The 27,827-nt window shown below is 52.0% G+C and overlaps 1 pseudogene; it reads right to left on the bottom strand.

Annotated features, from left to right (window-relative positions):
* Window positions 1-27,827, bottom strand: part of LOC127474814 (zinc finger protein 208-like) — a 549,167-nt pseudogene that overhangs the window by 134,109 nt on the left and 387,231 nt on the right.

Raw genomic sequence — 27,827 nt, 5'->3', positions numbered from 1 at the left:
TGCCCAGCCTTCTCAATATCCCTGACACCAAAACCTTTTCCATAGCCCACACTTCCAGAGGAGTGCCCAGGACACAACACAGGTTGTCCTGGTGGTTCTGGAGAACGGGAAGGGATTTCTTCCTTGGATCCAATTGGATTTGAGCGCAGTTGAAAGGTTTCCTCAGCATTTTCCCTGGTGCCTCCCTGCCCTGAAGGTTTCTGGCCATCAGGCTGGAGCTGAGGGGGTTGGGCAGGTGCCTGAGGAGGGGGTAGAACAAGGGCTGTGTCCAACTGTGCCAGGAGGGCTGTGCTGGGCAAGGAGGAGGAGGCTGCAGAAAACAGTGGCACTGGGGAGGGGAGAGGAGCAGCTGGAGAGACCTTGTGCCTGCCCACGCTGGGCAGGAGCTGCCCCAGGATGGCAGCTCTGAAGCACTCCCAGGATGTCCCTGTGAACAGGAGGGGAAGACTGGATCTGAAAATGGAACCTGAAAAGCAGAGAGCAAGAGTGTCATGGTGACACTGCAGGAGAGTTCCAGGCCTGGAGCAAGGTCACAGAAGAAGTGACCCAGTCCATGCAGTGGCCTCAGAAGATGCCACAGCATCCTGGAAATGCTGGAAGGGAGCCCAGCTCTGCTTCACAAGTTCCCAGGGCCTGTCCCTGCCTGTGCTCCAAGGGCTTCCACCCCCCAGGACTGTGCTCAGAGAGCACTCAGGCCTTACAGCGAGAAAGGGGCTCAGGAGGACAGTGTGGAAGTGGCAAGAGAGCAGCTCTGCAAAGACCAAGCCCTGCTGCTCCCTGGCAGTGCTGCTGGGCTGGGATTATTGTCCCCTTCCCGTTTGCAAATACCCCCTGTCCTGCAGTGTGCTGTCCTTTAGGAACATCTGAGAAGAAGGGTCTTGGACAAAGAAGGCACTGCAGGGTCCTTTATTTTGTTGAAATACTTAGAGAGAATAGTTCATCATTTATACATGTCTGGGTCAAATTCAATGTGTAGGCACTAAATTAGAAGACAGATGCATAATAATATTTAATTGCAGAGAAAATTATTACAAAGAAAACCCCATGACCTCCTCGAAAAACCTGAGCAGGAAGGCTGGGCCATTAAGGAGTCCCACTCTGAATGCTATGCACCAGAAAACAGGCACTTTATTGTTCCTGAAAAGCATCCAGTCATCATTTTCCTCAGGGCATCCTTGAGCTCCTGGTTCCTCAGGCTGTAAATGAGGGGGTTCAGTGCTGGAGGTACCACCGAGTACAGAACTGACAGGGCCACATCAAGGGATGGGGAGGAGATGGAGGGAGGCTTCAGGTAGGCAAATATGGCAGTGCTGATGAACAGGGAGACCACGATCAGGTGAGGGAGGCACGTGGAAAAGGCTTTGTGCCGTCCCTGCTGAGAGGGGATCCTCAGCACAGCCCTGAAGATCTGCACATAGGAGAAAACAATGAAAATGAAACAACCAAATACTAAACAGGTACTAACCACAATGAGCCCAATTTCCCTGAGGTAGCCTGAGTGTGAGTGGGAGAGCTTGAGGATGTGTGGGAGTTCACAGAAGAACTGGCCCAGGGCATTGCCCTGGCACAGGGGCAGGGAAAATGTATTGGCTGTGTGCAGCAGAGTATGGAGAAAGGCAGTGGCCCAGGCAGCTGCTGCCATGTGGGCACAAGCTCTGCTGCCCAGGAGGGTCCCGTAGTGCAGGGGTTTGCAGATGGCAACGTAGCGGTCGTAGCACATGACGGTGAGGAGATAATACTCTGCTGAGATGAAGAACAGAAAAAAAAAGAGCTGTGCAGCACATCCTGTGTAGGTGATGGTTGTGTTGTCCCAGAGGGAATTGTGCATGGCTTTGGGGACAGTGGTGCAGATGCAGCCCAGGTCTGTGAGGGAGAGGTTGAGCAGGAAGAAGCCCATGGGGGTGTGCAGGTGGTGGTCACAGGCTACGGCGCTGAGGATGAGGCCGTTGGCCAGGAGGGCAGCCAGGGAGATGGCCAGGAAGAGCCAGAAGTGCAGGAGCTGCAGCTCCCGCCTGTCTGCAAATGCCAGGAGGAGGAACTGGGACATGGAGCTGCTGTTGGACATTTGCTGCCTCTGGGTTTTTGTTTCCCACACAGGAGAAGAAGACAGTAAGAGGCCAGTTAGCGTGGACTTATCTAAACAAAGTCAAAACTGTATTCTACAGACAGTCCCCATGTCACACACAGACAGCCTTTTGATTTCCTAGGAGATCTTCCTTCAGCTCCAGTACTGGGTCCCTACTGAACAGTATTTTCTCTGTTTTAGCATCACTGTGCTTCTGTACAGGGGTTTCACATAACAAGGATATGTTTAGGGACAGGTTTCCATCCTGGAGGAGGATTCACAGCTTGGAAGGAAACCTCAGGGAGACAGTCAAGTGTCCTTATGATGACATTTGATTTAAGGGGACTCAGCTCCTTCCCCAGCAGCACAGGCTGCACTGGTAGGGGTCATATTCCGTTTGCAGGTGCAAAAAAGACATCTCAGACTAGTCCTGATGGGTCTAGCAGAGGTGATGCTGGTGCTGCCCACAGGCAGAGCAGTGGCTGAAAGCACATTAGGAAGCTCAGATAGACCTGAGCACTCTCAGTTCAGATGTCTCAGGGACTTGTCAAAAATAATACTTTCTTAATGATTTATTCCTCCCATTCCTCAAGAGTAGGAAACTGGAAACACAATCTCAGGAAATTTCTTTAACCTTATAAAAATCTTTGTCTTGGAAATATTCTGAGAGGGAGCTGAAGCTCTGAGCATGTCCTCCTCCTCTACACTCCAGATGCTCTCAGAGTTGCACTTAGAGAATCTGCAGTTGGTGGGCAGTGCCAGCTTTCCCAGATGCCTCCCAAAGCTGCAGTCCCATTGCCCTGCATGAACAGACTTCCTGTGCCAAGGTCTGTTAAAAATCCTCCCCCAGTGAGGTCTCAGCATCATTCTACCTCTGACAGCCTTTAACTTCTGTCTGTCTCACTCCCCTGCCCTTGGTGCTGGCCTGGCAGTGCCCTCAGCCCTGCTGGGCTGTGCAGAGGAGCTGCTCACCAGCAGAGCTGTCTCTTTGAAGCTCTTCTTGCTTGCCAGGAGCTCCCTGTGTGCCAGGAGCCTGGCCCAGCTCAGCAGCACAGCAACAGCCCCAACTCATTTCATGGCCCTCGGGGGGAATTGGTGTTGTTTACATGAGACTCAGTCCCTGAGAGGAAGTTCAAACAACTTCTCAAGAAGTCAAAGTGAGATTGAAACACTGAAGTTTCCTTTAGTGCTAATGAGTCTCACTGAGGGACACAACTGAGAACGTGTCCCCAGGTTCCAGTTAAAGCAGAAAAGTGCAGACAGTGATGACAAGGATGGACAAGCAAGGGAAAGGTGGCTCTGATGCTGAGGAAAACTGGACCTGTTTCCTTAATCAAACGGGACAAGCTCTGACCCCCAGCCCCTGAGAAGGCAGATCCTGTCCCTGCCTCATTCCTCAGGGCTCTTCCTGGGGCACTGGGATGTGGGATGTGCAATGCCAAGGGCAGGACCATGGGGTGGCACCTGCCAGGCTGCTGAGCAGGGACAAGGAGGCCATGAGGCCCCAGGGCTGCAAGGGGCACTCCCCTCCTCCTGGCATCAGGGGCACAGACAGCAGCCATGGCCAAAGGCCTGCAGAAGGTGGCTGTGTCAGGGCCTTTCAGCTTCTCCCCCTCCCTGTCTCCTCTCCAGCCCAGGCTGTCCTACGGTGTCCATGCCCTGCCCCTTTCCCTGCAGGCTGTCGTCATCCCCCCGGCTGCCCCACCTGGCTGGCACCTTTCTGCACTGACATCTCTGTGTCCTCCCTGGCTCTTCCTGCACACACAAAGCCTTGGGCTCATCCAGACTTTATCTGGGTGATGTGTTGCACCACAACACTGACCTTGGAGTGAAATTCTTTTTTCCTTGTGCCAGCCTGGACCTCCCCAGCTGCACTTGGCATGAATTCTTTCTTTCTCATGCTGTTTTCTGCTATGACAAAAGCATTGGACTCTCCCTGAAGCGACTCTTCAAGTACTTCCAGGGTTCTTCTCTGCTGTCCTCTGTCTGCACACCACTGAACCCTCCACTCCTTTGCCCCTGTAGTTCCAACATCTCTGTGTGGGAGTTTCACCAAATGAGTCAATGGCAGAGCCTCCCAGGATGACCTTGCCAGTTGAAGATGGGGGATTCTGTTTGGGGTGTGAGTCTTATGATGGGCACCAAGAAAGCACATTTGGGGACTGGGCAAGACTTGTGGTGGGATCTCTTGGGAAGAACCAAAGGAAGGGAAATGGTGGGGTCACGGTGGTTTGTAAAGGAACAGGTGTGAGAAAACAGAGAGAAAAGGTATGAAAAAGCTGGTCATGGTAAACAGGAGGATGCTCAAGACACTTCCCAGGCCATGCCCTGACACTGATCCCCACAGCTTGTCCCTTTTTCTTAAGAACTCCATTGCCAAGAAGTTTCTGTGGGGAGGGACCTCTCTGCTCCTGGCACAGATTGTGGCCCAAGTTCCAGCCACTGCAGCAGGAGCCACAACTAGTCAGGTCTTGTGTTCTTTGGGGGGCCAGACTCTGCCCACACTGGTGTGTGTGTGTGTTGGAAGCACAAAAGAGTGAAGCAAATGCAAAGCTAAACACCCAATGTAGCCTGACTTTGTCCCTAAGTGGGGGATGAGAATTGGACACAACATGTGCAGGGACAGATGGAGGGGTTTGTCCCCCTGGCCCTGCCCAGAAGGGACACCTTTCAGGAAGGGTTGTGGCCTTGGCTGTGCTGAGGGTTGCCCCGGGCAATGCAGCTTGGGATTGCAGTGGCACTGTCAGGGCTCTGCAGAGCTCCTGGCAGTTCCTGCATTTGTCCCCAGCCATACCAGAGAACTGCAGGGGTTGCAGTCAATCACTTGTGCTCTTTGGGACCCCGACTGGCTCTGCTGAATGTCAGCAGGCCTGGAGTTCCCAGACTGTTCCTGCATCCAGGGTCGGGCCTGCAGTGACGTTTGTGCAGCATTCAATTGGTGCAGTGGCAGGATGGCCACGGATCCATTCCTGCAGAAACACAATGGGGCTCCATCCCAGGCAGGGAGAGAATGGGCCCACAAATGTTGGAAGGATAAGAATCAGGGAGTTTTGGCACTCAAGGAACCTCAACAAAGGAACCTCATGGGAACAAAGGGACTCCAGGACGCTGCCAAAACTCAGGGAGAAAAGAGAACCCCAGGATGCTGTGGAATCTCCTGGAATCCAGGGGCCATTGGAATACACTGGGGCCTCCTGGAACCAAAGGGAACATGGGACACTGTGGAACCTCATGGAATCAAAAGGAACCCGGGACTTTGTGGAACCTCATGGAATCAAGGGGCCATTGTGACATCCCAGAACCTTTTGGAATCAAAGGGAACTAAAGGGACATTGTGGAATCTCATGGAATCAAGGGTCCATTGTGACACTGTGAAACCTCATGGAATCAAGGGTCCATTGGGACACTGGGGAAAATGATGGAATCAGTGGGTCATTGTGACACGGCCTTATGCAGCCCAAGAACTCTGGGAAACAGTGCAACTTCATGGAATCAAGGATCCATTGTGCCTCTGCAGGGCCTTATGAAGCCAAAGGAAGCCTCACACACTGTGGAACCTCATGGAATCAAGGGACCACTTTGATCTTGCAAGGCCTCATGGAACCGAAGGAATCCTGGGATTCTGCAGAACCTCATGGAATCAGGGGGTCATTGTGACACTGCAGGGCCTCATGGAATCAAATATCCATTGTGACAGTCTACGGCCTCAGGGAATCTAAGGAGTCCTGGGACACTGTGGAACCGTATGGAACAACTGGGCATTTGTGACTCTGCACAACCTCATGCAACTGAGGAGCTGCCTTTGCTTAAAGACAAAAATTGGGGTGGGAACTCCAATGAAATGAACTCTCTCCCTTTTTATTTTTTTACCAGTACAGAGAGATAAAATGGAAGGAGGTATAGGTTCAAAATTAATAGTTTACTGACAAGAAAATAGCAGCAACCACAAAGACACACAGGGAAGGGGTGACCCACAAAGAGGGGAATCCTTCACCCACGTGGCACCCCTGGAATAAAGGGGGGAAATGGTGAAGAGTCCTCCCTGATAACCACCCCCCTCTGCCCCAGCAAGCCAAATAAACTCTGGGAAATGGGGGCACAAGCAGAAGCACGTTCCTGGGCTCAGGGTCACTCTGGGGCTCTCCCCGGCCGTGGTGCTGAGCAAACTCAGCGCTCGGAGCAGCAGCAGCAGGGCCCCGGGGCAGGACGGCGCCGTGGGGACTCTCTGGGCACCAGCCCCGGGGTCCAGGGAGGAGAAAAAGTTCCATTTACTGCCTGGCATTTTCCTCCTTTCTTCCCCTCCCTGCCCAGCATGGGGCAGGCATTCCTTCTCAAAGAGACAGTCCCTGAAAAACAATGGAAAAACAGCCTAAAATACTAAAACTCCTGAAACCATGACATTTTCCACCTCTGTATTCTATTCCCTTTTTCATCATGCAATGTCCCAGGGATCCTCTGGTTCCAGGAGGCTCTGCAGTGTCCCAATGGCCCCTTGATTCCTTTGTACCACTGGAGACACCCCATAATCCAGCACAGACTGTGGTGCTGCCTGTTTATGGTCAGACTAGTAATGTCTGTCTGGAAAGAGGCACAATTTTAATACTTTTACATTTGAATAATGTTTAAGCACATTTTCATTAGTGGGTCATTTGAGTGCTTTTAAGAAATGGCAAAGTTTTCCCACCATGACAGAACAAGAATTTCCTGGAAGTGTGCTGATGGCAGGCGAAGAAATACTGATCTGCCCCACTACCTGTATTACCAATATTCCATCTGTAACTTCATCTCCCTCTCTCTTTAGGTGTTTCCACCTCTCCTGTTTAAATAGCCGTGTCTGAGGACATCTCTTCAGTAGACTTGCTGGATGTGTGTCGTTCCTGTTGCTCCCTGGTTTCCTCCTCCAGTTGCTCTCTGGACATTCAGTGCTCCTCAATTGACTGGTTTCATGCTTTGAGCTTCAGGGAGCTGCCCAGTCTGTCAGAAGTTTAAATAGCACATTAGTCAACATCTTAATTGTGTTTATATCTATGATAGAACGACCTTTTCTTATGTCTGTGTCTAAAACTCTTCCTGTATGGAAATCCCTTGTGAATAGGTGACACGTCAGATCCTGCCAGGACATTGCACAGAGCTGAGGGAAGAGTTTTGATGTTTGTTAACATGTATCATCTTTACATTTTTTTTATATTTGCCGTGAATAGAAACCTTTCTGTGGCTCTAAGTCTCATCAGTTCCAGACCTCCCAAAGAACACAAACCTGATGAGTTGTGGTTCCCACTCCAGTGGCACTTGGAGCTCCCCCCATACCCAGAGCACAGAGCTCCCTTGTCCCACAAAGTCCTTGGAAATGGAGGGATTAAGGACACAGGACAGGCTGTGGGGATCAGTTGCAGGGCATGGTCAGGGCTTTGGGGTAGTTGTGACCCCAGTGCAGGACCCGGCACTTGGCCTTGTTGAACCTCCTCCAAGTGGCCTGGGCCCATGGATCCAGCCTGTCCAGATCCCCCTGCAGAGCCTTCCTGCCCTCCAGCACATCAACACTCCCCCCCAGCTTGGTGTCCCCTGGGAACTGCCTGAGGCTGCACTCGATGCCCTTGTGCAGATCATTGAGAAAGAGATTGAAGTGCCCTGAGCCCAGTGCTGAGCCCTGGGAACACCCCTGGGTGGAACTGCATTGCCCACCACTCCTTGGGCCTGGTCATCCACACAGATGTTTCCCCAGTGAACAGATGCTGCAGAGGATGTTTGAAAACCTTTCTGTCACCCCAGATTATTGGAATAAATGTAGATTTAGCTCTGCACAACACAGAAATTCATTCACTTGCTCTCTTTTCCTCTCTCTGTGGTTCCAGGGAACTTGTGACTTCAGTGTGTGACTCACTGTGTGCAAAGGGAAATATGGACAGAATCCAGGGCAGGGAGTGTTGGGGGGATCTTGGGATCTGTGCTTGACACAGAAGGTGTTTGCCATTGGTTTAAGACTATCTACTGCAGAAAGTGGACTTCAGTGGAGGCAATGAGGACTTAATATACAGCAGGGGAAGGACTTCTGGGTTTTTTTTGAGCTGTGCTTTCCTTTGGTTTTGTTTGTTGGCAATAAATGAACATCTCTCTGTGACTCCTGCAGCTTTTTCTCCAAGCCAAGCAGGTGGGAGTTGGTGCCAAGGAGCTGAAACCTGCAGGTCCAGCCTTGAGTGGAGGAAGCTGAGATTTGCCCAAGGCTGCTTTGAGCTTTGTTGAGGGAAACGGTGGGTTGGGGATAGGGATAAAGTCTGATGGATTGTCAGACATGAAGGGTCTTGATTTTCTTATCTCTTCAGACTGAATTAGGAAGTGTCTGGGATCAATATCAACTGGGGATTGCTGATATCAAAGTAAAAACAGGAAAAAAGTAAACAGGCCACAAAAAAAGACATCTTTTCTCATGGTTTTATTAGTACAATATGTTTTCACTTTGAATGCACTTCTGAGATCTGTCTAATTAACCACAAAAGAATTGAAGACTTGGAAGTAGATTATTCCCAGGGGCTTTTCTCATTAAGATGCCATCTCTGAAAAGAGAGTGTGGAGGAATAAGCAGACAAGGAGACCATCCCTGGGGCTGGGGAAGCAGGAGCTCAGAGTCACTGGTTCCAGGTGGAAAATGGACTGTGGAGTGTGGCTGTGAAATCTGTCTAAGAAACGACAACAGAATGGAAGATTTAAAAGTAATTTGCTTCCAGAGTTTAGTCTCCTTAAGATATTTTGAGTGTCAATGAGCCCTTTGGCACTGAATTCCTGAACTGAGGATCTGAAGACTGAGCAAGCCTCTAGAGAAGTCAAATTCCTCAGGAAACCTCCAAGTTGTTGAGGATGTCAGCAAGCCCCAGTGAGGCCATCACTGAAAAGAGAGTGTGGAGGAATGAGCAGACAAGGAGACCATCCCTGGGGCTGGGGAAGCAGGAACTCAGAGTCACTGGTTCCAGGTGGAAAATGGACTGTGGAGTGTGGCTGTGAAATCTGTCTAAGAAACGACAACAGAATGGAAGATTTAAAAGTAATTTGCTTCCAGAGTTTAGTCTCCTTAAGATATTTTGAGTGTCAATGAGCCCTTTGGCACTGAATTCCTGAACTGAGGATCTGAAGACTGAGCAAGCCTCTAGAGAAGTTAAATTCCTCAGGAAACCTCCAAGTTGTTGAGGATGTCAGCAAGCCCCAGTGAGGCCATCACTGAAAAGAGAGTGTGGAGGAATGAGCAGACAAGGAGACCATCCCTGGGGCTGGGGAAGCAGGAACTCAGAGTCACTGGTTCCAGGTGGCAAATGGACTGTGGGATGTTTCTGTGAGAGCCCCTAATGGCTGCGCTGGTTTCAGGGGGAGTACAGTTAAATTTCTTCCCCGTGGCTGGTGCAGGGCTGTGTTTTGGCTTTGTGCTGAACCCAGGGTTGATAATCACAGAATCACAGAATAGGCTGAGTTGGAAGGGACCCACAAGGATCATCCAGTCCAACCCTTAGCCCTGCACAGGACCATCCCCAAGGGTCACACCATGAGCCTGAGAGGATCATCCAAACTCTTCTTGAGCTCTGTCAGCCTTGGTGCTGTGCCCACTGCCCTGGGGAGCCTGTTCAGTGCCCAACCAGCCTCTGGGGGAACAACCTCTTTCTAAGATCCAACCTAAACCTCCCCGGACACAACTCCAGGCCATTCCCTCAGTCCTGTCCCTGCTCCCCCCAGAGCAGAGCTCAGGGCCTGCCCCTCCTCTGCCCCTCCCCAGGAAGTTGGACCTGCAGTGAGGTCTCCCCTCAGTCTCCTCTTCTCCAGCTGAACACACCAAGTGCCCTCAGTGTCCTCACACGCCTTCCCCCCAAGGCCCTTCCCCATCTTCCTTGCCCTCCTTTGGACACTCTCTAATGGCTCAATCTCTCCCTTCCATTGTGTCCCCCCAAACTGCCCCAGTGGTGCAGGTGAGGCCGCCCCAGGGCAGAGCAGAGCGGGACAATCCCCTCCCTGGCCCGGCCGGTCATGCTGGGCCTGATGCCCCCAGGACAGGCTTGGCCCTCCTGGCTGCCAGGGCACTGCTGACTCAGGGCCAACTGGCCACCCACCAGCACCCCCAGGGCCCTTTCCCGGCACTGCTTTCCAGCCTCTCCTTCCCAGTCTGTCCATCCATGCGGGGTTGCCCCATCCCAGGGCAGAATCCGGCACTTCCCCCTGCTGAAGTTCTCAGGGCTCCTAAAGAGCCGGGAGGTCACGGGATGTCAAAGAGCCCCATGGAGCTAAAGGGACCCTTGGGACACTGTGGAACCTCATGGAATCAAGTGGCCACTGTGACACGTGGGGCCTCATGGAATCAGGGGAGCCCTGGGATACTGTGGAACCTCACGGAATCAAGGGGCCATTGTGACACTGCAGGGCCTCTTTAAACCAAAGGGGTTTGTGCTGGGCTGTCACAGGCCAGGGCAGGGGCAGCTGCAGAGCCCCTGGCCCAGCCATGAGTGACGGGCTGAGCCATCAGCTCCTGCTGAGAGAAGGGACCTCACAGGCCCTTCTGAAGGTGTTAACAGCGGGTCTATTGGCTCCCAGGATGAATATATTGACTCGGTAAGCTTTAGGGTGTATCCTTGATGATAAGGAAGTCAGTACGCAGCCCTAAAGGAGAAACAAAGCAGACTGTAAAGTTGGTAGGCCTAGGATGAGGGAACTACAATAAGGCCTTGAGCTTTGCTAAATGTATCACCAGTTGATCCTAGCCAATGAAAACACTGTTGCTTGCTTAGCTAAAATGAGGTTATTGCTTGCTGCTGGCAAGGGGTATAAAAAGGCAGATGAGAAAATAGAGACATCTTTTCTGCACACAACTAGACTCTTTGTGTCTTTATCGACCGTCACGACTCTACACCGACAGTTTTGTTATTGCTGGGCAGCACCTGCACAGCTCCAAGGCCTTTCCTGCCCCTGGTACAGCCACGGTGGGGAGGGAGCTGGGGGTGCGTGGGAGGGTGGGAGGAGACACACCTGGGCCAGGTGACCCCCCTGACCCAAGAGCTGCTCCAGACCATGGACATCACACTCAGGGTGTGTAGGGGGGAACTTTGGAGTGCTGGTGTTTGTCTGCCCAAGTCACCATTTCTCAGGACGGGGCCCCGCTCTCCTGGAGGTGCTGAACACCTACCTGCCCGTGGGAAACTGGGAATGAATTCCTGGTTTGGCCTTGCACATGTGCACGTCTTTGACTCAACCCAGGAGTTTTGTCACTTCTACCCTTCTGATTCTCTCCCCCACCCCTCTGGTGGGGAGGGAGTGAGCGACTGTGCAGTGCTGAGTGCCTGGCTGACATTGCTAAACCTTGACAGATGGAAACTCCACAGGTCTCTGGGACCCTGTTCTAGTGCTGAACTATCCCCTTGGTGGGTTTTTAAAATTATTAATTATTTATTCTGTATACCAAGTTACTCAAGCCTTACAGAACTCAGTGCAAGATTTCATAGCAGGGCAAGGTGCCCTTCATATCCTTTAGCTTTTTAAGCTGATTCCACACAGAAACACTGCCCATAGGCCATGAGGCCTAGCAAGGGATTTGTCAAACCCAAGGGGAGTCACCTCTCATGGGTTGTGTCACCTCTGGGGCTCACTGATGACTGACCACGATTGCACTGTTTCCCCTTAACGTTACATTGGTCAGACCCAGCTTGAAGGAGCTCTTGTCATTGAACTCTTTTGGGGTACTGGAGGTGCTCTGAAGGACAAAGATGTCATGGCAGGGTAGGACATAACAGGAATGCCTCAGGACACCGTTCCCCTCCTGGAGGAGGAGGAAAGCCAGGCTGGAACACATGGTTTTGTTGGAGCGAATATGGGGTGCTTTGTTTAGGCAACCATATACCCCAGTGGGACTTGTAGCATTTGGGACCATTTTACACCCTCTATAGGATCACTTTGTCCATAGGAGTCTCTTCAAGGCCATTCTCACTTCCTTATTCTTCAAGCTATAGATGAGAGGGTTAAACATGGGAGTCACAACTGTGTAAAACAGGGCAGAGTATTTGTCAGGATCTCCAGAATCCCTCGAGTAGACGACTTTAAGTAGACGACTGTGGCTGAGCCATAGAAGAGTGTCAGCACCCCGAGGTGTGAGGAGCAGGTGGAAAAGGCTTTGTGCCTGCCCAGAACTGAGGGGATTTTCAGAATTGCCCTGATAATTTGAATGTAAGACAGAACTATCAAGCAGAAGGGAAGGATTACAAAACCCAGGGTGATGGTGTGCAGCCCCACTTGGTTCCAGAATGTGTCTGCACAGGCCAGGTCCAGCAGTGGGGGGACGTCCCAGAAGAAGTGAGGAAGGTCACGGGATGCACAGAAGGGCAAAGGGAACAGCTGGTAGGTCTGTCCTGCCTGCACTGGTGCCACAGCCCCCCAGGAGCCCAGCAGCAGCCTGGTGCAGAGCCCCTGCTCATGGCCAGGGGACAGAGCAGGGGGTGGCACATGGCCATGGAGCACTCATAGGCCATGGCAGCCAGGAGAAGGCTTTGGGTGCTGCCCAGCAGAACCAGGAAATACAGCTGGGCAGCACAGCCAAGGAAGGAGATCCAACCATCTGCCCTCAGGAGACACACCAGCATTTTTGGCAGTGACAGAGGTGTAGTAGACCTGCAGGAAGGACAAGTTCCTCAGGAAGAAGTACATGGGGCTGTGCAGGCTGGAGTCCAGCACAGTGAGGAGGCAACCAGGCTGTTCCCTGCCAGCACCACCAGGTAGATGAGCAGGAACACCGTGAAGCACAGGCCCTGCAGGCTGGAGTGGTCACAGAATGCCAGAAGAACGAATCCAAATCCAACAGTGTGGTTCTCCAAGCCTTTTCTTTGGGACATTTTCCCTCTGCAGAGCAATCCTGTGGCCTGTCCGCCACCACCCCCACTTCAGGCCTAGAGAAAGACTCCACACACCAGCACACACGGGACTGCAGGAGGAGGGGAGCTGGACCAAGCTCTGCAGGAAGGTTTGGGAATCCAACAGGGGCTGTTTGCTGCAGGGAGGTTTGCAAAGGGAGGGAAGAACAGAATCCATGAGCCTGCATGACCCGGATTTGCCACAGAGATAAGGGAATCTCGACTTGTTTGGCCAGAGGAGATTCTATTTATTAAATAGAATGCCTGGGGATAGAGGAGAAAAAAAGGAAGGAAATGCATAAATACCAGCCCCTTGCAGAACAGTGTGGCTTACATTCCTTGTCCAGATGTTTAATGCATTTAATGTAAGGATGAGAAGAAAGAGGGTGAAAAAGGAGAAAAGTGATGAAAATGGGGAAGCAAAGCAAGGTAAGGCAAGGCAAGGGAAGGAGAAGCAATCCAAACAAAGCAAGGCAAGGCATGGCTCAGTTCTTAGACCTTGGTGAGAGAGATTAATCCCAGCTCTCCTCACATGTGGGAGCTCATCCCCTGGCGCTCTGTCAGCACACCAAGATCTGGGAGACTGTCCAAGATCTGAATCATTCACCTTCACATGGCGAGGGGTGAATCCCATTGGAAGTAAACCAGGCTTCTCTCTTCCAGGGAATCCAGTGGCTCTGATGCATCCATGGGCATTTTAGCAGGACAGGGAAGCAACGGTTTATGCAGAAATAACAAGAGTTCCTAACTGTACTAAAAGACAGGCTAATGCAAGCAGTGCCAGTGTGTCCTGCAGTTTTCAGTCATCCAGAGAAGAAAGTGGTTCAAAGAGGGTGATCTCCCCACCATACCTGATTTGCCTGAACAGATCAGGTTTTTATAACTCCTGAGAGAGTCACTGATAATCCAACATTCCAGACCTTGCTGCTCTGTCCCTGGGATTCCTGAGCCCTCACAAATCCAGCCCAGGGCCCGCTCGCTCCCATCCCAGCCCTGCAACACTCCCCAGTGCCCTGCAAGCGCTGCCAAAGGCCCAGCAATGCTCCTGCTGCCCGGGGAGCTGAGCCCTCCCTGTGCATTCCCCACCCTCCCAGAGCACAAGGACTCCCTGCAGGGCTCACTGGCAGGGGGGGAGCTACAAGGCAGCAGCTCCTCCATGGCAGGTGCCTTCTAATGAAACCACAACTCAGCTGAAAAGGGGTTTCAGGAACTCACTTTGGCCTGGGGAGGGAATGTCCTCTCCCAGGCGAGGGCTGAGGATGCTGCTGTGTCTCAGCCAGCACTAACACCCATTGAGAAGTCTTCTTAAACCCTGAGGTGTCACTGATGACAATAGCAGGTCAGAAAAAAATCAAGTATCCAATTAGCCAAGGGACAAGCACAGGGCATTTTTTCAAGAGAAAAATCCAAATTCACACAAACACATGGTCCTAATACTTTGCTTATTTTCTCAAGGTATTTGTGCCATTTTCCTGTGAGTTTTATCTGTCTCATAGAGATGTCATTCAAAATTCCCAAGATCAAATTAAAGTTTGCATGAGAGAAAAGTCACCACGATTTTCTAATCTACCAACTTCATAACATAAATATACAGAAAAATTAAATATTCCTATTTAAAACCAAAAGTAATCACTGAGATACCCACATATATTTTAATTTAATGCTTTAACTCAAAGCAACCATTCCCATGCAGATTATCCACATATGAGCAATCCCTGCTTGTTCATAAATGTTGTCAAAGATGCAGCCTCCTCTTTTTAACTCTCAGGTGTCTCCATGCTCCAAAGATCTTGAGTGGAGCCCAAGGCAGGCCAGCTTTGCTCCCAGGAACCTGCCAGAGCCCTTCTTAGGTGGTGCCAATCTCACAGGCAGTGTTTCCCAAAGCTGGAGGAAGCCTGAAAAGGAAGGAAACTTCCCCAAACCGAGCAAGGCTTTTCTCAGCACCTGAGCTGCTGCCCAGAGCCTTTGCCTCCCTGCACCCACGGCCTCCAAGGATCTGCTGGAGAGTCCCTGGGGAGGCTTTGTCAGGAATGGCCCTTGGGGGGCTCCTTAAAGTTTCAAGGGACTGCAAGGTTTTCAGAGCAATTTGGGGTTTTGATTTTGCATTTTTGAGAGGTTTGTGCAACCATGTCCTCCAATTATCTGCTGTAACAAGTCCCTTGAGAGCCTCAGACAGTGACAACCCTCAGTGGGGCTCATTAATGCTTCAAGGCACTCAGGGTTTATTAAGGTACTTTTTTTGGCACTGAGCCTCTGAGAGGTTTGTTCAGTCATGGCCTCCAATGACCTGCTCTAATTAGTCCCCTGAGAGACTCTGTCAGTTGTGACACCCAGTGGGGCTCGTTAATGCTTCAGGGACTGCAGGGTTTTCACAGGACTTTGTGTTCTGCTTTCCACACTGAGTGTCTGAGAGGTTTGTGCAATCCTCTGCAATTACCTGCTCTAATGAGTCCCTTGAGAGGCTTTGTCAGTTGTGACACTCTGTGGGGCTCATCATTTCTTTGAAGTAGTTCAGTTTTTAAGGGCACTTTGGCTTTTGCTTTTGACACAAAGTCTGTGACAGATTTGTGCAATCATGGCCTGCAGTGGTCTCCTTCAAGGAGTCCTTGAGGAGCCTGGATTGGGAATGGCCCTCAGTGAGACCCATTAATGCTTTGAGATATGTTGAGATTCTCTTCTGACTTGGACTCATGGAAAGGTCTCCTCTCTCTCAGAGGAGAACCTCACCTGAGGTTCAAGGACTCAGTGCCAAGTGCACCGTGGGGACCACAGGGCTCCTTAAAATCAATCAAGTGCTAAGAAACCACAGCTCTGCCTTGATTTTCCTCTAGTCTAGTGCAGTTAGTCAGGAAGTTTTCTTAATACGCAGAAATACTTCAAAGAGGTTCTAATAAACATGCATTCTTATTTTCAAGGTGTAGTTTCTTACTTTTCTCCTTTGAAAAGAGTTGATTGCAACTTTCTCTAATTGATTTTGATCCAGGGTCTCTCCTAAGGAGGTTTGGACTGGTTGGAGCTTTCCCTTGAGGTCTGACACAGTGTGGACAACCTTGCTCCACATTTCCCAACTCCATCCTGTCTCTGCTCAGTCTCCTGGGTCCTGCTTTGCTCACAGAACTGGCTGCACACAGCAAAGAGGGCTTTTTCTTCTTTTTTTGCCACAATCTGAAGCTCATGAGGTTCACCTTTGGTAACAGACACTCCTCAGCTGTGAGCCAAGTCCCTGCTGCCAGCAATGAGGTTCAGCTCCCCCAAGGCAAAACCGTGCCAGAAATGTTTTAGACACCCAGAAAGTGAAATAATAAACACGAATAAAGAGTTGGTACTGGGGGGACACTTGGGGATCCTGAGGGGCACTTATGGGGCAGTTTTAGGGGGACATTTAGGGGACACTTAGGCATCCAGGGGGGCGCTTCAAGGTTGGGGACTGTACTGGGGCTGGATGCCTGAAGAATGAACACACAGCCCTGGAACCATTGGATCTCCTGGATGATTGAAGTGCCTCTAATAGAAGGTGCATGGCCTGCCTGCCCCTCCCGCCGAGCACCAGCTCCATCTCCTGCTCCTGCCCAGCGGCTTTGCAGAAATCCAGGGCTGGGTGTGGATTGAAGGCTGTGGCAAGGGACAGGATAAAGTTGCTTCACTTTCCACCCTTGATGTCTCAATGTCTGTGATCTTAGGAACCCTCACAAACCTGGAACAAGGCAGATTATCTGTTTTTGTAAGATATGTACATGGAGATTGTTTTGATATGTGTTTAAATCGTCCTTGAATAAAAGAACTAATAGAAAACTATGTAAAAAAAAAAAGGAAAAGGGAAAAATAAGAAAAACGAAAATTAAAAAAGGGAGAAAAGAGATAAAAAGGAGAAAAAAGAGAAAAAAAAGAAAAATAGGAAAAAATGAGGAAAAACAAGAACAAATAAAAAAGAGAAAAAAGAAAAAAGAGAGAGAAAAAAGGGAAGAAAAGAAAGAAGGAAGAAAAAAGAAAGAAAAGAGAGAAAGAAAAAAAGAGAAAATAAAAGAAGACAGAAAAACTAAAAACCAAAAACAGTCCGAACCTCCCCCGCCGCAAGGCCTTCAACTCCCACAATGCCCCGCGCAGGCGGGGGGCGGGCAGGGGCCGTGGCCGCGCGCTGATTGGCTGCGGGGCGGGTCTGTAAAGGCGGAGGGCGCGCGGAGCGAGCGCCATTTTGGCCTCGTGGTCGGGAGTGAGGAGGACTCGCCTGCGGCCGCTGCACTTCGCTGGGTGAGTTGGCGGGGGGGCGGCGAGAGCGGGGTCTGGGGATCCCCTCGGGGGCTGCGGGGAGCGCGGGTGTGGGTGGAAAGGCTGGAGGGCTCGGGAGGGTTTAGCGGGGGGGTTCGGGGGTTCCCGGGAACGTTGTGAGGGGTCCCTGAAAGGACTCGGGGGGGAGGTTGAGGGTCCCTGGAGGGTTTTGGGAGGCTCTGATGGGTGTTTTGTTTTCCTAGAAGATTTGGGGTGTCCCAGGTGGGCTTTGGGGCTCTCTGGGGAGGTTTGGGGTTCCTGGGAGGCTTTGCGGGGATCTTGAGGCAGTTTTGGGGTCTCTGGGGGGTTTAAGGTGTCCCAGACAGTTTGGAGGGCCCGTGGGGGGGATTGGGGGTCCCTGAATGGGCTTGAGGGGTCCCAGGTGGGTTTTGCGGGTCACTGAGAGGGTTTGGGGGGTGCTGGGGAGGGATGAGATCTCTGAGGGGATTTGAAGGGACCTGGAGAAGGTTTTGATGGGTCGAAGGGGGATTTCAGAGGTTTTGAAAGGATTTTACAGGGTCCCCTAAAGCCCAGCAATGGGGTTCAAGGGGTCCCCCAGCCCCCAGGGGAGGGGTCCTAGGGATGCCCCCCAAAATCCAGAGGGGGAGATGTACCACAGCCGGGTAAGGGGATCCCAGTGCCCCCAGTATATCCCAGTGACCTCCCAGTTACCCTCAGTATGGCCCAGTAACCCCCTCAGTGACCAGCCAGTGTGTCCCAGTGACCTTCCACTGCCCCCCAGTATGGCCCAGTGATCCTGCAGTGAGCACCCAGTAACCCCCAGTATGGCCCAGTAACCTGCCAGTGTCCCCCCATGTGTCCTGGTATCCCCCAGTAACTCCCCAGTGCCCCCCAGTGTGCCCCAGTTCCCCCCCAGTCCCTCCCAGTGCCCTCTCAGAGGGCCCCTGAAAGCCTGGTGAGGGGGGGCACGGATAAGGGGAAGCCTGGACAGTGGGGACCCCTGGGATCCCCTAGGACAACAAAGTGGAGAACCTGGAGAGGGGGAATTTCTGGGAATGCAGTATCCCGAAGGCGAGAATCAGAGGAGAAGGGAGCCTTGGGACCCCCAACACTCCCAGCATCTCTAGGTAGAACCCTCAGCATCCTAGACAGGAGAGACTCTCTGAACCCTAAAGGGGGGAAACCAGAGAAGGGGAAATCTTAGGAGAATTTTTTTGGGCTCATCTTCATATTTTAGAGTATTTTTTAGGTGAATCTCAACTTTTTTCAGTTTGGGGGGGCAGGAGTCTTCTCACTCTTTCTTATAGGCTTTTGCCTGAATGTTGATGATTTGGGGTTTTCTGGGCTGAGTCTTGGTGTTTTGGAGGTTTTTATGGACACAGGATGCCCAGTGAGTTCTAGAGATGGACTTGGGCAGGAGGAACCCCCAAGCCAACGCGCTCAGCCCTTGTTTTCCCCCCATCAGGATTTGTCCTTCCCAAAGCTTGGGCGGATGGAGGAGGAGGCTGCGAGGAAGAGGAAGATGCCTTGGGCCCCCCAGGCAGGTGAGGAGGAAGTCAGTGTCCCTTTGGGCGGGTGTTGTGCTGGCTCTGTCAGCCCAGCATGGCCCCGGCTGCAGGACAACCCCACTGGCGCCGCCGTCCTGCCGGGGCCGGAGTTGGGGGGATGTCCTTGGCCTTCCCTGTGGGCCGGAGGCAAATCCCCTGCCTGTCCTTCTTGCTTCCTGCCCCAGGCCTCGAGCTGAGGAGGGAGAGCCCGGAGGACAAATCCCCCCGTGAGACCCTGGTGGGAGAGGCCGTTTTGAAGGGCTCCCCGGCGCAGGAAGGCAGCGGGGAGGAAAAGGGCCGGAGATCCCCCCGCAGGAGGGGCTCCAAAGCCATCCCAGGGTGCTCTGAGGAGGAAAGAGCCAGCCTGTGCCGGGAAGGCGGCCGGAGCTTGAGGGGGAGCTCTGAGCTGGTGGTCCCTGAGCAGCCTCCCAGCAGAGAGAAGCCCTTCAGGTGCTTGGAATGTGGGAAGAGCTTCAGGTGGAGCACCAGCCTCCTTACCCACCAGCACATCCACACTGGGGAACGTCCTTACAGGTGTGGGGAATGTGGGAAGAGCTTCAGTGACAGCTCCACCCTTCACAAACACAAGCACATCCACAGCGGGGAACGGCCCTACCCATGTGGGGAATGTGGGAAGAGCTTCAGTGACAGCTCCACCCTTCGCAAACACCAATTCATCCACACTGGGGAACGGCCCTACACGTGTGGGGAATGTGGGAAGAGGTTTCAGACCAGCTCACATCTCCTCCTGCATGAGCGGACGCACACGGATGAGAGGCCCTTCCGCTGCACCGACTGCGGGAAGGGCTTTAAGCAGAACTCCCACCTTGTCTCCCACCGGCGCATCCACACCGGGGAGAGGCCCTACAAGTGTGGGGAGTGTGGGAAGAGCTTCACCCAGAGCTCTCACTTGACCAAACACCAACGGACCCACCAGTAAGAGAAGCCCCACCAGTGCCCCGACTGCAGGAAGAGCTTCGGCTGCTGCTTCCACCCCGAATGAAGCCCCTGATGGGGAGGAAACCCCTGGAGTCCAGTGACTGTCAGTCCATCCCTTTTGACCACAAAGGGCCAGTCCCCTTTCCCAGGGGCAGGTTCTTCCAACAGAACCCTTCTTGGGGGGTGTGTGGAGATTCCTGCCTTGGCTGGGGACCCCCCCAGGGTCACTCCTGGAGGTTGAGAGCAGAGATCCCCCCACCAGCGTTGGTCTGGGGGAGTTCCATCTGTCTCTAATTAAGAATTTCTCGTTTTGTGGCAGCTTGAGTAGAATTGCTTCAACAATTGCTTTAGTGTAGAGCACTGTCCTATCTTATCCTGTACTGGTAGTTTTAGTGTATATATTGTGCACTAAGTAGTTCTGATGAAGATCTTTTGTCTGATCATTTGTATCCCTAAATAAATTCCTTTTTATCAATAGATCTGATTTGCCATCAATAAAACCTAGGGGACCAAAGTGATTCAGTCACACTTCTGTAATTTCTCTAAACTGAAACTGTTGGCATGATCCAAGGTTGAGATTGCATCCAGCAGCCCCCAGCACCCCACAGGAAGTTGTGAGCTCAGAGGGGCCACCCCCCTTTCCCAGCCCTCCTGTGCCCAAAGACTCCCATGGTACCGTTTATCCCACCACACTACCCCTGCTCTTTTACCCTTCTCTCTGTTCCTCCCACTTTTTCATAGTCCACTCAATACCCAGTCCCAATTAGGATCACTCTGGGGGTCCCAATCCCCATTTTTCCCTCCTCTCTCACCCCTTCCACATCATCTCCCCACTCCCCAGCCCTCTCATGCTCAGTTTGGGGGTCCCACCCTCCTCTTTCCCCACTCTCCTGACCTCTCCCACTTATTTCCCATCATTCTCAATGGTCCCCCCCTCCACTTTTGGGGGGTCTCACTCCCCTCCCACTCAGTTTGGGGTCCCACTACCCCTTTATCCCCTCTAACCCCCCCTTTTCCCACTGATTTCCCCCTTCCCACCCCCCGCTCACCCGAGAGCTCCTCGCCCACAGCCGGGGGGGCTCCCAGCACCACCAGTGACTAGAGAAGTCCCCCCAGAAAAGGGGTTGGGTGAGGTCCTGGGTGGGCTTTGAGTGTGTTTGGGGGTCCTCGGGGAGCTCTAAGAAGGTTTTGAGGGGTTCCCAGCACCTTTTTGGATGAGCTGGGTGCCTACTGAGGGGCAGGTGCACTCCCAAAGCCCCCCCAGAGTGGGTTTACACGGGGGGAAACAGGGGAGTCCCTATTCCCGATCCATCCCGGAGCCAGTTCTGCCCCCCCCAAACTCGGCTCCACCCCTCGTGATCCACCCCCCCTCCACCACTGCCCCCCAATAACCGGGACTGGGAAGAACTGGGAAGCTTTCCTGGGATCAGGAGTGGCAGCAGGTGAGGGGGGGACACACGACCCCCCAAAATCCTCACAGGGACAGGAGGGGTCCAGGCTGGGCCCGAGGCCCCGGGGAGGGGCTGCGGCCGCCGCCGGCTCAGGAGCTCTGTGGGGAGAGAAAAGGGGGTGACAGCGGGGTGGGGGGTCCCCGGGGGGGCACAGACGCTCTGGGGGGACACACGACCCCCTGGGACCCCCCTCACCTTCTGGCGCAGGTAGAAGCCGAGCCCCAGCGCCAGGGAGACAAAGGCCAAGAGGAAGCCCCCGGCCCCTCCTTGGCAGCAATTGCTCAGGCTGATGGAGCCCGGCAGGGCCGGGGCCGCCGGCGGTGTCCGATCCCGGCAGGAAGCGGGGAGGGCCCGGCGGGGTCTGAGAGAAATAAATCAAGGCAGAGCTCTCTCTTTCTTTTACCCCCTCAGCAGTGACCATCAAGAGCTGTCCCTGCTTCACAGCAGAAGCTCCACACACTTCAACAAAGTCTGTGGAAGAATCTGCTCTAGGAAAGTTGGCCCTGGGCTTTTATGGTTACCCAGTGATGGATCACCAGTCACATATTCCCAGGCCAGTGAGCAGCTGATCTGTCAAACTCTGCTTCCAAAAGCAGCATGTGTGTTGGAAGGTTGGGGAACCAGGCTGGGTTTGGCACAATTCAACACTAAACCAACCCCTTGGCACCAACAGTAACTCACCACAGAGAGCTTGCAGTGCCTGCATTCTCCCATCAGATTCTTTTCCAGGTAGAACATCCTGCTACAAGGGGTCTGTTACCACCCACCCCAGAAAGGGGGGGGTAACCAGGTTCTTATTAATAAATCCCTTGGGGTGGATTAGAGTGAAATGAAACTAAATAATCAGTGTTTGAAAACATATATATGTAGGGTTTATTTTAGAACAATTTTGTTTCAAAGGTGAACAGGTATGTTGCCATTTTGGGTGTTATCATCTCTATCTCTCATCTACAGCAATATGGCAGAAAGGTAACCTTTAGGGAAAATGCATAAGGGAGAGAAAGGAAAGACAGGATAAGGGTGAGGGAGAGTAAGGGAAGAAAAGCTGAGAATGGAAAGATGTCTATAGTCACCGCCCACGGGGTCCAGCGATGGAACTTGAGAGTTGCAGCTTCCATGTCTGTCAGTTGAAGTGGTGGCCTTGATCCGTTGGGGGTGGGGGAGGGAAGCCCCCACACTCCAAGAAGTTATGAGTTATTATATCCATGGATGGTGACCCGGGCAATGCTCGAACCCCCAACATCTCCTGGGCCTATGCAGAGTTCCTGTGAGGGGCCTGGGAAAAGGGTTTTTCCTGCCTTTCAAGATTTGTCAAGGGAGGGATGGGCTTTGATGGGCCATCAGAGGTCTAATGCAAAAGTCCTGCAGCTGTATTTTATGCCACCCTTTAGCATAGTAGTTTACACAGACCCAATCTTATTACCCCATTTGATATCAAGCTTTCTAAATTCCTTTAGCATGTTTAGACTTCTTTTCAAGGTAGAATTGTAGAAAAATACCTATATTGAACACCATCACACCCTAGGCTTGGACAACAAGATCCCACAAGAGACAAAGCAACCTTCAAGCCCAGAATTTTGGAAGCACTTCAAGGACTGTACGTGCAGTGAAGAACATAAAGATGAGGAAGAAGGGGTCCCAAAGCCCCCAAACCCAATTCCCCAAGGGGCGTGTTGAGGGGCAGAACTGGGCAGAACCGGGGGGTGGAGAGTTCTGGCATTGGACAGACCATCTTCTAAAACTGTAGAACCATTGCCTGGGAGGGCGCGTCGTGTGTGTTCCCCTGGGCCTGTGGGCCTGATTAAAGGACCTGCTCTTTTGAGCTGATCTCAGACACTGAATTGGCCTGGAGTTTTATCTCTTGAGGTCACAGGATTAACTAACTAGGTAGTTTTTGCTAAATGCAGATCCCAAGGTTTGAAGGTCTCACTGCCCATTGCTTTCAAGGTGGTTTGGAGCAGTCCACTCTACCATTCCACTTTCCCAGAGGCTGGTGCCTGACAGGGAATATGATCCATCCACTCCATGCCCAGCTCTCTGGTCCAGGTGTGCACAAGGTTGTTTTGGAAAAGAGTCCTGCTGTCCAACTCCAGTGTTTCTGGAGGGCTGTGTCTCCACAGGACTTGCTTTTCCAGGCCCAGGATGGTGTTCTGGGCAGTGGTGGGAGGCACAGGGGGTGTCTCCTGCCATCCAGTGCTTGTGTCCACCACTGTCAGCACTTGGAGCTTGCCTGGGTGGGTTTGGGGAGTGTGCTGGGATCAATCTGCCAGGCCTGCCCACATCTCTAGTTCAACCATCATCCCCCACCCCACAGGGGCTTTACCCTCTTGGCCTCTTTGATGGCAGCACATTTGTGAGGAGCAGTCAATCACTTCCTACTAGAGAAGTCGATTCCCCTTTCATCCAGGCAGGTTCTTCTAACACAACCCTTCTTGGGGTAGATGTGTGGAGATTCCTGCCTTGGGTGGGGATGCCCTCCAAGGACACTCCTCAAGGCTGAGCAAAAGAAATGTCCCCATGACCGTTGGTCTGGGTGAGTTACATCAGATCTCTACTTAATAATTATTTCTTTTGGCTAGCTTTAATATAATTGTTTCAAAAATTGCTTCAATATAGTGCACTGTCCTATCTTATACTGTACTACTTCTAGTTTTAGCCTTTACACAGTGTACCAAAAAAATTCTGATTAAGATCTTTGGTCTGATCATTTGTACGAATAAATGATTCATTTTATATAAATATTCTAATTTTGCCAATCATTGAAATCTGTGGGACGGAAGTGGTTCAATCCCACTTCTCTAATTCCTTAAATGTAATTTGTTGACAAAATATGAGACAAAGATTGGATCCCTTATTCCTTGAGGCTCCACAGTGGGACAATGGCTCCTTGATTCCATGAGGTTGCACTTTTTCCCAGCGTTCTTGGGCTCCATAAGGCCCTGCAGTGTGACAATGGCCCACTGATTCCATCATTTTCCCAGTGTCACAATGGACCCTTGATTCCATGAGATTCCACAATGTCCCATTGGTTCCCTTTGGTTCCAGAAGGTTCTGTGATGTCACACTGGCCTCTTGATTCCCTGACGTTCCACAAAGTCCCAGGGTCCTTTTGATTCCATGAGGTTCCGCAGTGTCCCATGTTCCCTTTGGTTCCAGGAGGCCCCAGTGTATTCCAATGGCCCCTGGATTCCAGGAGATTCCACAGTGTCCTGGGGTTCCCTTGTCTCCCTCAGTTTTGGCAGTGTCCCAAGATCCCTTTGTTCCCAGGAGGTTCCTTTGTTTCCATCAGGCCCTGCCACGTCCCAGACTCCCTTTGGTTCCATGAGGTGCTGCAGGGTCACAATGTCCCCTTGATTCCATGAGGTTCCACCATGTCCCAGGGTTCCTTTGGTTCCATGGGATTCCACAGGGCCAAAACTCCCTGCTTCTTATCCTTCCAACATTTGTGGGCCCATTCTATCCCTGCCTGGGATGGAGCACCATTGTGTTTCTGCAGGAATGGATCCATGGCCATCCTGCCACTGCCCCAATTGAATGCTGCACAAACGTCACTGCAGGCCCGACCCTGGATGCAGGAACAGTCTGGGAACTCCAGGCCTGCTCCCATTCAGCAGAGCCAGTCGGGGTCCCAAAGAGCACAAGGGATTGACTGCAACCCCTGCAGTTCTCTGGCATTGCTGGGGACAAATGTATGAACTGCCAGGAGCTCTGCAGAGCCCTGACAGTGCCACTGCAATCCCAAGCTGCATTGCCCGGGGCAACCCTCAGCACAGCCAAGGCCACAACCCTTCCTGAAAGGTGTCCCTTCTGGGCAGGGCCAGGGGGACAAACCCCTCCATCTGTCCCTGCACATGTTGTGTCCAATTCTCATCCCCCACTCAGGGACAAAGTCAGGTTACATTGGGTGTTTAGCTTTGCATTTGCTTCACTCTTTTGTGCTTCCAACGCACACACACACCAGTGTGGGCAGAGTCTGGCCCCCCAAAGAACACAAGACCTGACAAGTTGTGGCTCCTGCTGCAGTGGCTGGAACTTGAACCACAATCTGTGCCAGCAGCAGAGAGGTCCCTCCCCACAGAAACTTCTTGGTAATGGAGTTCTTAAGAAAAAGGGACAAGCTGTGGGGATCAGTGTCAGGGCATGGCCTGGGAAGTGTCTTGAGCATCCTCCTGTTTACCATGACCAGCTTTTTCATACCTTTTGTCTCTGCTTTCTCACACTTGTTCCTTTAAAAACCACCGTGATCCCACCATTTCCCTTCCTTTGGTTCTTCCCAAGAGATCCCACCACAAGTCTTACCCAGTACCCAAATGTGCTTTCTTGTTGCCCATCATAAGACTCACACCCCAAACAGAATCCCCCTTCCTCAACTGGCAAGGTCATCCTGGGAGGCTCTGCCATTGACCCATTTGGTGAAACTTTCACACAGAGATGCTGGAACTTTATCTGAATTGATTTTTTACCTTTTGGGTTTACAATGGCTTCTCCAAAAACATGGTAACTCCTGTCCTAGCAACAGAAATTCTTTGGAGAAAGAGTTTGGGACTCATAGAATCACAGAATGGTTTTGGTTGGAAGGGACATAAAAGCTCAGGTGGTCCAAGTCCCTGGAGAGTGACATCTTCACTAATTGAGGCTGCTCAAAGTTCCTGACCTTGGACAGATCCAGGGATGGGACATCCTCTTCTGTTGCAGTTCTTGCCAGCCCCATTGGTAAGTATTACTTCATTTTATCCAATAAAAAAAAGCTCCCCTATTTCAGTTCAAAGTCATTGCCCCATGTTCTGCCACTACAACCCTTGGTAAAACGTGTCCCTGTGACTATCTTAGACCATGTTTTCATCTGAAGACACCTCGGAGAGTGCTCAGAGATGTCCCAGGGTTTGGAGGTCTCAAACATGACCACTGTATGGGGGCAAAGGAGTCATGAGTTCAGTGGTGTGCAGGCAGAGGACAGCAGAGAAGAACCCTGGGAGTGCTTGAAGAGTCATTTCAGAGAGGGTGGATGCTTTTGTCGTAGCAGAAAACAGCATGAGAAAGAAAGAATTAATGCCAAGTGCAGCTGGGGAGGTCCAGGCTGGCACAAGGAGAAAAGAATTTCCCTCCAAGGGCAGTGCTGTGATGCAACACATCACCCAGAAGGAGTCTGGATGAGCCCAAGGCTTTGTGTGTGCAGGAAGAGCCAGGGAGGACGCAGAGATGTCAGTGCAGGAAGGTGCCAGCCAGGTGGGGCAGCCGGGGGGATGACGACAGCCTGCAGGGAAAGGGGCAGGGCATGGACACCGTAGGACAGCCTGGGCTGGAGAGGAGACAGGGAGGGGGAGAAACTGAAAGGCCCTGACACAGCCACCTTCTGCAGGCCTTTGGCCATGGCTGCTGTCTGTGCCCCTGATGCCAGGAGGAGACAAGTGCCCCTTGCAGCCCTGGGGCCTCATGGTCTCCTTGTCCCTACTCAGCAGCCTGGCAGGTGCCACCCCATGGTCCTGCCCTTGGCACTGCACATCCCACATCCCAGTGCCCCAGGAAGAGCCCTGAGGAATGAGGCAGGGACAGGATGTCCCTTCCCAGGGTCTGGGGGTCAGGGTTTGGCCCTTTGGATTAAGGAAACAAGTCAAGGTTTGTTCAGCATCAGAGCCACCTTTCCCTTGCTTGTCCATCCTTGTCGTCACTGTCTGCACTTTTCTGCTCTAACTGGAACCTGGGGACATTTTCTCAGTTGTGTCCCTCAGTGAGACTCATTAGCACCAGGAGAAACTTCAGTGTTTCAATCTCACTTTGACTTCTTGAAAAGTTGTTTGAACTTCCTCTCAGGGACTGAGTCTCATGTAAACAACACCAAACCCCCCCAAGGGTCATTAAATGAGTTGGGCCTGCTGCTTTGCTGGTGAGCTGGGCCGGGCTCCTGGCACACAGGGAGCTCCTGGCAAGCAAGAAGAGCTTCAAAGAGACAGCTCTGCTGGTGAGCAGCTCCTCTGCACAGCCCAGCAGGGCTGAGGGCACTGCCTGCAGCACCCAGGGCAGGGGAGTGAGACAGAGAGAAGTTAAGGTTGTCAGATGTAGAATGATGATGAGACCTCACTGGGGGAGAATTTTTAACAGACCTTGGCACAGGAAGTCTGGTCATGCAGGGCAATGGGACTGCAGCTTTTGGAGGCATCTGGGAAAGCTGGCATGGCCCACCAACTACAGATTCTGTAAGTGCAACTCTGAGAGTATCTGGAGTGCAGAGGAGGAGGACATGCTCAGAGCTTCAGCTCCCTCTCAGAATATTTCCAAGACAAAGATTTTTATAAGGTTAAAGAAATTTCCTGAGATTGTGTTTCCAGTTTCCTACTCTTGAGGAATGGGAGGAATAAATCATTAAGAAAGTATTAATTTTGACAAGTCCCTGAGACATCTGAACTGTGGGTGCTCAGTAGGTCTGTCTGAGCTTCCTAATGTGCTTTCAGCCACTGCTCTGCCTGTGGGCAGCACCAGCATCACCTCTGCTAGACCCATCAGGACTAGTCTGAGATGTCTTTTTTGCACCTGCAAACGGAATATGACCCCTACCAGTGCAGCCTGTGGTGCTGGGGAAGGAGCTGAGTCTACTTAAATCAAATGCCATCATAAGGACACTTGGCTGTCTCCCTGAGGTTTCCTTCCAAGCTGTGAATTCCGCTCCAGGATGGAAACTTGTCCCTTAACATCTCCTTGTTATGTGAAACCCCTGTACAGAAGCACAGTGATG

Source organism: Manacus candei, unplaced genomic scaffold, assembly GCF_025592945.1.
Source record: "Manacus candei isolate 608988 ecotype Guabito, Panama unplaced genomic scaffold, ASM2559294v1 h1tg000045l, whole genome shotgun sequence".
NCBI classification, from domain to species: Eukaryota; Metazoa; Chordata; class Aves; order Passeriformes; family Pipridae; genus Manacus; species Manacus candei.
The sequence above is the reverse complement of the archived record's forward strand: the minus strand, read 5'-3'. Positions and strand labels throughout refer to the sequence as shown.